An 8,787-nucleotide genomic window follows, 5' to 3' on the forward strand; every position below is an offset into this window, starting at 1 on the left:
TCCTTTTTAGGCTTGGCTGGATATTAGAGTCGATTTGTACCACAATAGAGCCAAATAGCCGCCCGACTGACAGACCTAACCAAAAAGAAACAGCCAAATGCCGTTCAGTGGACCGAAGAGTGTGAGAAGGCCTTTAACCAACTTAAAGCGACACTCATGTCTGACCCTGTACTAAGGGCCCTAGACTTTGACAAACCGTTCCTAGTAACCACAGGTGCATCTGAGCGTGGTGTGGGAGCAGATTTAATGCAGGAAGGACCGGATCAAGAATTCCACCCTGTAGTGTTTCTCAGCAGAAAACTGTCTGAGAGGAAAAGCAACTGGTCAGTCAGTGAAAAAGAATGTTACGCCATTGTCTACGCTCTGGAAAAGCTATGCCCATATGTTTGGGGATGGCATTTCCACCTGCAAACCGACCATGCTACGCTCCATGGCTTCATACCGCCACGGGAAATAACAAAAAACTTTTTCGGTGGAGTTTAGTTCTCCAAGATTTTGATTTCGACATCCAACACATCTCAGGATCTTCTAACAAAGTGGCTGATTCACTCTCCCGTGAAAGTTTCCCAGAATCAACTGATTAAAATCATCCTTGAGATGTGGAAAATATTGTTAGTCTTTATATACTTGGTAGTATATTTAGAGGTGCATGTGTCTTATTACCTCTGTTTTCTCCTAGAGCTCCAGGAAGAAATCACAGCCAGCATTTCACACTATCTGTGATTTGGGGGGCTTGTCATAAATATAAAGGGAAGGGTAAACACTTTTAAATCCCTCCTGGAAAGAGGAAAAACCCTTTCACCTGTAAAGGTTAAGAAGCTAGGAGAACCTCGCTGGCACCTGACCAAAAAGGCCAATGAGGAGACAAGATACTTTCAAAGCTGGAGGGGGGGAGAAACAAAGTTGCTCTCAATCTGTGTGCTGCTTTTGTCGGGACCAGAGCAGGAATGCAGGTCAGAACTCCAGTAAAGGGCTAATAAGCAATCTAGTTAGATATGCATTAGATTCTGTTTTGTTTAAATGGCTGATAAAATAAGTTGTGCTGAATGGAATGTATATTTCTGTTTTTGTGTCTTTTTGTAACTTAAGGTTTTGCCTAGAGGGATTCTCTATGTTTTTAATCTGATTACCCTGATGTAAGGTATTTACCATTCTGATTTTACAGAGGTGATTCTTTTACTTTTTCTTCAATTAAAATGCTTCTTTTAAGAACCTGATTGCTTTTTCATTGTTCTTAAGATCCAAGGGTTTGGGTCTGTGTTCACCAATGCAAGTTGGTGAGGATTTTTATCAAGCCTTCCCCAGGAGAGGGGGTGTAGGTTTTGGTAGGATTTTGCGGGGGAAAGACGGTTCCAAGCGGGCTCTTTCCCTGTTATATATTTGTTAGACGCTTGGTGGTGGCAGCAATAAAGTCCAAGGGGAAAAGGTAAAATAGTTTGTACCTTGGGGAAGTTTTAACCTAAGCTGGTAAAAATAAGCTTAGGGGTTTTTTCATGCAGGTCCCCACATCTGTACCATAGAGTTCAGAGTTGGGAAAGAACCTAGACAGGCCTACTCTCCTTAGTTAACTCCCACGTGGGCAACAATTAGCGGCCCAATGGTCACAACAGGAGTTAGGCATTTTGTGGTTTGGGGGCTTAGTGCTAAAGGACCTGCCCTGAGCAAGCGACATAGAGATCATTAGAAGTGAGGATCTCCTGCTGCACAGACCAGTGCATAACCCACTGGATTACACTGCTTACCAAGAAGTGTAAGGAATACAATAATTAAATGGTCGAAGGCACATGCAATGAATTAGATGGCACATTAAAGATCTCTGGCATTACAAGTGAGTCTCTGACATATGGGCAAAGACTAAAATATTCTGAAAGGTGCCTGTAGTTGGTTCTCAGATGGTAACTTAGTTAGCATTTCTTGGAAAGCAAGTGTCATGTTCTTTCCTCTTTCCACGTACATCTCAGAAAGTGGATCTGGGACTCTCCAATAGTTGATCCTCTGGGGTACCTGCGATCATTTTAACTACTCAGCCTCACCCAGTCAAGGTAGACCTACTTCACAGAGAAGGGCAGGGGGGTTATTCATCGGACCAGGAGAACTAGAATCAACATATAAAAGTACAAGTTGTTGTGACGTGACAATGCCTGTCAGAAAAGTCAAAAGACCCTGATGTTGCAGGTGCTGTTTGACAGCTTCTCATAGTTTGACATGAAGGGAAAAATCAGAGGTTATTTCTTGTCAGTCTTTGAAGCAGTTCAGAACAAATTACTTTAGTATTTAATCCAAAAGAGCTGGGACTAGAATTTAAAAATTACTCCAGAAGAATTTGTTTTACAGTGGTTGGGGATGATTCCAGCACAGGCCTCAATTTGTGCCTATCTGGCTTGTCTTTATAGCATCTTCCTACCATCACAGAACCAGACTAATGTAAGTAGCTGCTCCCCCCCCCCCCGCCCACACACACATGCACTACTTCCAGTTATTTATTTCCTTTTTTCCCCCCCTTTTCTCTTTCCCTTTTTAAAAATATTATCTCCTTTTTAATCACCTTTTTCTTATCTTATCTTTTCATTTCCTCTTTCTCTTTTCTCTGCTTTTTTCACTCATGTAACCCTTCTGCCCATCAGAGTTGGCAGCAACAACGACTGGATTCAGTATCTAGGGATTGCAGTCCAATAACACAATGCAAAACCGGCTTGAGCCCCCACCCAGTGACCTGGGACAAATATATACCACCCCAGATGGGTTCCTCCAAGAGGCAATACTTTCCCTCTCGCAAGCACAGAGGCTGAGTGTAGCAAAAGTCTTTTAATAACAGAGAGAAACAATGTGGCATTAAGTTGGGGAAACACCACCAACAGGATTCATAACACAACCCATGAGCAAAAAACCCACCCCAAGCAATTTGGGGCGTGTCATTTCCCTTTGGTTCTTGAGTCCAGCAACCCAAAATCACCCAAAGTCCCAAAAGTCCAACAACTCAAAAGTCTCTGTCCCTAGTCAGTGCAGCCCCAGAGTTCGAAAGTTTATCTGCAGAGTTTTACCTCCCAACCTGGGTGGAGATGGGGGGAGGTTTAAGAGGCCCCTTACATGGTCCAAAGCTGATCACCCCATCTCTCCATGGGACTCCACTACACCAGCCAACCCACAAATTGCTCCACTCTGCCAGCTGCCCCCACAAACTGCTCTACCCCAAGAGCCACTCTACTCTGCCAGCCATCCCACAAACCACTGGTGCACTATTAACCCAAAGTGAATTCAGCTCAGCAGCCTGTAACTAGACTCCTAATAGAATCAAAATTAACTCTGATATTCCACAGTGGAAAGAGAAGAAAGTGCAATTAACATGTAAGGACCTACCACAGAAACCATACCACCGAGTAACAATATTTATCCCTAGCCTTTCTCCATTCACTTTGTTTTGGAACCCATGACCCTTGCCTAGCGAGTGCTGCTTAGTTGATGGTGAGTCCCTCCATCATAACAAAAAGTCCAAGTACAGTTCCACTGTCCTTGATTCACATAATCAGGATAATAGCAGTTTATTCCTGCCCCAATAACAGAGAAACTGGGGTTTCTATTGCAGCCAAAGTGACCATCTAGGTGGGGTGGGTGTGTCTATGCAAGTGAGATCAGCCTCTGAAGTTCTTTTCCACAACCAACCATGACTCTCCACCAGATGTCAGGGTAGAGCTCATCCTGACTCTGCTTACACTCATAATTTTTTTTCTTGTTTTTTTCTTTTCTTTCCTTCCTTTTACTTTGATTTTTTTCAGAGTAGCAGCCGTGTTAGTCTGTATTCGCAAAAAGAAAATGAGTACTTGTGGCACCTTAGAGAATAACAAATATATTTGAGCACAAGCTTTCGTGAGCTACAGCTCATTTCATTGGATGCATTCAGTGAAAAATACAGTGGGAAGATTTATATACACAGAGAACATGAAACAATGAGTGTTACCATACACACTGTAAGGAGAGTGATCACTTAAGATGAGCTATTACCAGCAGGAGAGCGGGGAGGGCGAGGAAGAAAACCTTTTGTAGTGATAATCAAGGTGGGCCATTTCCAGCAGTTGACAAGAATGTCTGAGGAACAGTGGCGGGTGAGCGAGGGAAATAACATGGGGAAATAGTTTTACTTTGTGTAATGACCCATTCATTCCCAGTCTCTATTCAAGCCTAAGTTAATTGTATCCAGTTTGCAAATTAATTCCCATTCAGCAGTCTCTCGTTGGAGTCTGTTTTCTACATAGACTGCTTCCACCGACATGCACGGGCTGAAATTGTGGAAAAGCAGCATCACTTGCCCCATAACCTCAGCCGTGCAGAACACAATGCCATCCACAGCCTCAGAAACAACTCTGACATCATTATCAAAAAGGCTGACAAAGGAGGTGCTGTCATCATCATGAATAGGTCGGAATATGAATATGAGGCTGCTAGGCAGCTCTCCAACACCACTTTCTACAAGCCATTACCCTCTGTTCCCACTGAGGGTTTCCAAAAGAAACTACACCATTTGCTCAAGAAACTCCCTGAAAAAGCACAAGAACAAATCCACACAGACACACCCCTGGAACACTGACCTGGGGTATTCTATCTGCTACCCAAGATCCATAAACCTGGAAATCCTGGATGCCCCATCATCTCAGGCATTGGCACCCTGACAGCAGAATTGTCTGGCTATGTAGACTCCCTCCTCAGTCTCTACGCTACCAGCACTCCCAGCTATCTTCGAGACACCACTGACTTCCTGAGGAAACTATAATCCATCGGTGATCTTCCTGAAAACACCATCCTGGCCACTATGGATGTAGAAGCCCTCTACACCAACATTCCACACAAAAATGGACTACAAGCCGTCAGGAACAGTATCCCCAATAACGTCACGGCAAACCTGGTGGCTGAACTTTGTGACTTTGTCCTCACCCATAACTATTTCACATTTGGGGACAATGTAGACCTTCAAATCAGCGGCACTGCGATGGGTACCCGCATGGCCCCACAGTATGCAAACATTTTTATGGCTGACTTAGAACAACACTTCCTCAGCTGTCGTCCCCTAATGCCTCTATTCTACTTGCGCTACATTGATGACATCTTCATCATCTGGACCCACTGAAAATAAGCCGTTGAGGAATTCCAACAGGATTTCAACAATTTCCATCCCACCGTCAACCTCAGCCTGGACCAGTCTATACAAGAGATCCACTTCCTGGACACTACGGTGCTAATAAGCGATGGTCCCATAAACACCACCCTATACCGGAAACCCACCGACTGCTATTCCTACCTACATGCCTCCAACTTTCACCCAGATCACACCACACGATCCATTGTCTACAGCCAAGCTCTACGATACAACTGCATTTGCTCCAACCCCTCAGACAGAGAAAAACACCTGCAAGATCTCTATCATGCATTCTTACAACTACAGTATCCACCTGCTCAAGTGAAGAAACAGATTGACAGAGCCAGAAGAGTACCCAGAAGTCACCTACTACAGGACAGGCCCAACAAAGAAAATAACAGAACGCCATTAGTCATCACCTTCAGCCCCCAACTAAAACCTCTCCAACGCATCATCAAGGATCTACAACCTATCCTGAAGGATGACCCATCTCTCTCAGAGATCTTGGGAGACAGGCCAGTCCTTGCTTACAGACAGCCCCCCAACCTGAAGCAAATACTCACCAGCAACCACACACCACACAACAGAACCACTAACTCAGGAACCCATCCTTGCGACAAAGCCCATTGCCAACTCCGTCCACATAGCTATTCAGAGGACACCATCATAGGGCCTAATCACATCAGCCACACTATCAGAGGCTCGTTCACCTGCGCATCTACCAATGTGATAGATGCCATCATGTACCAGCAATGCCTCTCTGCCATGTACATTGGTCAAACTGGACAGTCTCTACGTAAAAGAATAAATGGACACAAATCAGACGTCAAGAATTATAACATTCAAAAACCAGTCGGAGAATACTTCAATCTCTCTGGTCACTCGATTACAGACCTAAGAGTGGCTATTCTTCAACAAAAAAAGTCAAAAACAGACTCCAACGAGAGACTGTTGAATTGGAATTAATTTGCAAACTGGTTACAATTAATTTAGGCTTGAATAGAGACTGGGAGTGGATGGGTCATTACACAAAGTAAAACTATTTCCCCATGTTATTCCCCCCCCAATCCCCACTGTTCCTCAGACGTTCTTGTCAACTGCTGGAAATGGCCCACCTTGATTATCACTACAAAAGGTTTTCTTCCTCCCCCTCCCCGCTCTCCTGCTGGTAATAGCTCATCTTAAGTGATCACTCTCCTTACAGTGTGTATGGTAACACCCATTGTTTCATGTTCTCTGTGTATATAAATCTCTCCACTGTATTTTCTATTGAATGCGTCCGATGAAGTGAGCTGTAGTTCACGAAAGCTTATGCTCAAATAAATTTGTTAGTCTCTAAGGTGCCACAAGTACTCCTTTTCTTTTAATTTTTTTAGTTCCTACCTTTGCTATTTATTTTTTCTCTCTGTTCCTTTTCTATTTGTTTTATTTCTCCCCTTTCCATTTTCCTCTTTTCTAATTTATTTTCTTTTTCTCTTAATTTTGTTCTTCACTTTTTTGCTTTATTTTTCCTTCTTTCTTTTTTTTCTCTTTCTTCAGTTCTCTCCTTTCATTTTCACCCTCTCATATCCTTTACTTTTTTCTCTATTCCTGTTTTTAACTTTTACTTTCAGTTACTATTTTTTCTTTCTTTCCTTATTTTTAAGGCTAGTCCAAACATTTGTATCAAAGCTGGCTTCTGACAAAAGATTGGGTTTTCAAGTAATAAAAAATTGTGCTAAGTGTCTGCTTTCTGTGGACAATTTTTGACTTTTCATTGAGGAAATAAAATTTCCTCTCTCCCTCATACTCTCAAAACAATTAAACATTTCCACAGGGAAACAATTCCATCCAAGTTTGCTCTTTTTTAATTTTTTTGTCTAAAATTTTCTCTCTTCCACTTTCTTTCCTCTTCTCTACTCTTCCGTTTTTCTACTTTTCTTTTCTCCTGTTAATCTAACACATTGTTCCCTATTCCCACCATCTTCCCTCTGCCCCAACATAGATAGCTCCTATGTAACCAAGCAGAACCAAACCACCGTGACTGAATTCATCTTCATGGGCTTCCTCTACCCCCATCATCTGGAAATGCCTCATTGCTGTTGGCTTCCTGGCCTCTTACCTGCTGATCTTATCTGGCAATATCATGATCATCACCATCATCCTCTTAGAGCGTCACCTTTACAGCCCCATAAACTTCTTCCTCTGAAAACTGTCACTTGGAGATCCTTATTATATCTTCCGTCCTACCCAAGGTGATAGCCAGCTTCCTGAGGGGTAACAGGGCCATCTCCTACCCAGCTTGTATTGCTCAATGCTACTTCTACTTCTTTCTGTGCTGAAGCAAGTTTGCCTTGCTGGCTGCCATGTCCTATGACTGCTTCGTGGCCATCTGTGACCCACTGTGCTACACCATGGTCATGAATGCTCAGCTCTGCCTCCAGCTTGGTTTGGGGGTAATGGGCAGCAGGGTTCCTGTCCCCCATCATCCCCACCATCCAGGATGTCACCCTGCCCTTCTGAAGTGCCAACCAGATTGACTACTTCTTTTGCGATGACATGGCCTTGGTCAAGCTGTCCTGTGCAGATATGAGCTTTGTGGAGCTATTGAGTTTCATGGCTTTCTCTGCCATCCTGCTGGGATCCTTGATCCTTATGGTGGTGTCCTACACCTACATTGTTGCCACCATCGTCAGGATAACATCACCCAGAGGATGCAACCAGGCCTTCTCCACCTGCTCCTTCCACTTCATCATCATCACCCTGGGCTACGGCAGCTGCATCTTCAGGTATGTCCAGCCTCCAGGCGGCGATGCCTTGCTCAACAATCTGGTGGCCCTGCTCAACATGGTGGTGACGCCTCTCATGAGCCCTTTCATCTTCAGCCTGAGGAACAGCCTCTCATGAGCCCCTTCATCTTCAGCATGAACAGATGAAAGATGCCCTGAGGGCCATCTTGAAGAGAAGCGTGAACTTCTAAAGGAATCGTCTTCACTTCTGAATAGTTTTTGTGAGTGGAAAAGAAGGGGAAATTAAACAAGAATAGTAGGATGATAGAAATCATTCTTTTCCTCCAAGAAAACCAATTATCTATCTATCTATCTATCTATCTATCTATCTATCTATCTATCTATCTATCTATCTATCTATCTATCTATCTATCTATCATAAAATCATAGAATATCAGGGTTGGAAGGGACCTCAGGAGTTCATCTAGTCCAACCCCCTGCTCAAAGCAGGACCGATCCCCAACTAAATCATCCCAGCCAGGGTTTTGTCAAGCCTGACATCTATCTATCTATCTATCTATCTATCTATCTATCTATCTATCTATCTATCTATCTATCTATCTACCTCTTGCAATATGCAGTGTTGTGTTAATAGGCCATTTCACCTTAAATAATATCTTAGAATATATGCTAACTACTTATGCTAAACTATCTGTTTGATCTTCTATTTAGCTGTGACACTCTGAGTACCTTTCTCAGACCCAAGGAAGAGCTCTGTGTAGCTCGAAAGCTTGACCATGTCTATATTACAAAATTAAGTTGACCTAACTTATGTCGGCATACTTTTGCCACAGTAATTACATCACTAGTGCGTGTTTAAACTTCGCTCCTTTTGTCGGTGCGCGTCCTCACCAGGAGCTCTTGTATTGATTGTACTGCTATGTGCAGCAT

The 8,787-nt window shown here is 43.3% G+C and overlaps 1 pseudogene; it reads left to right on the forward strand.

Moving 5' to 3' along the window:
* The first annotated feature begins 7,015 nt into the window (after positions 1–7,015).
* LOC119842217 lies at positions 7,016–8,087 on the forward strand (annotated as a pseudogene).
* The last annotated feature ends 700 nt before the right edge of the window (positions 8,088–8,787 follow it).

Source organism: Dermochelys coriacea, chromosome 13, assembly GCF_009764565.3.
Source record: "Dermochelys coriacea isolate rDerCor1 chromosome 13, rDerCor1.pri.v4, whole genome shotgun sequence".
Lineage (NCBI taxonomy): Eukaryota > Metazoa > Chordata > Testudines > Dermochelyidae > Dermochelys > Dermochelys coriacea.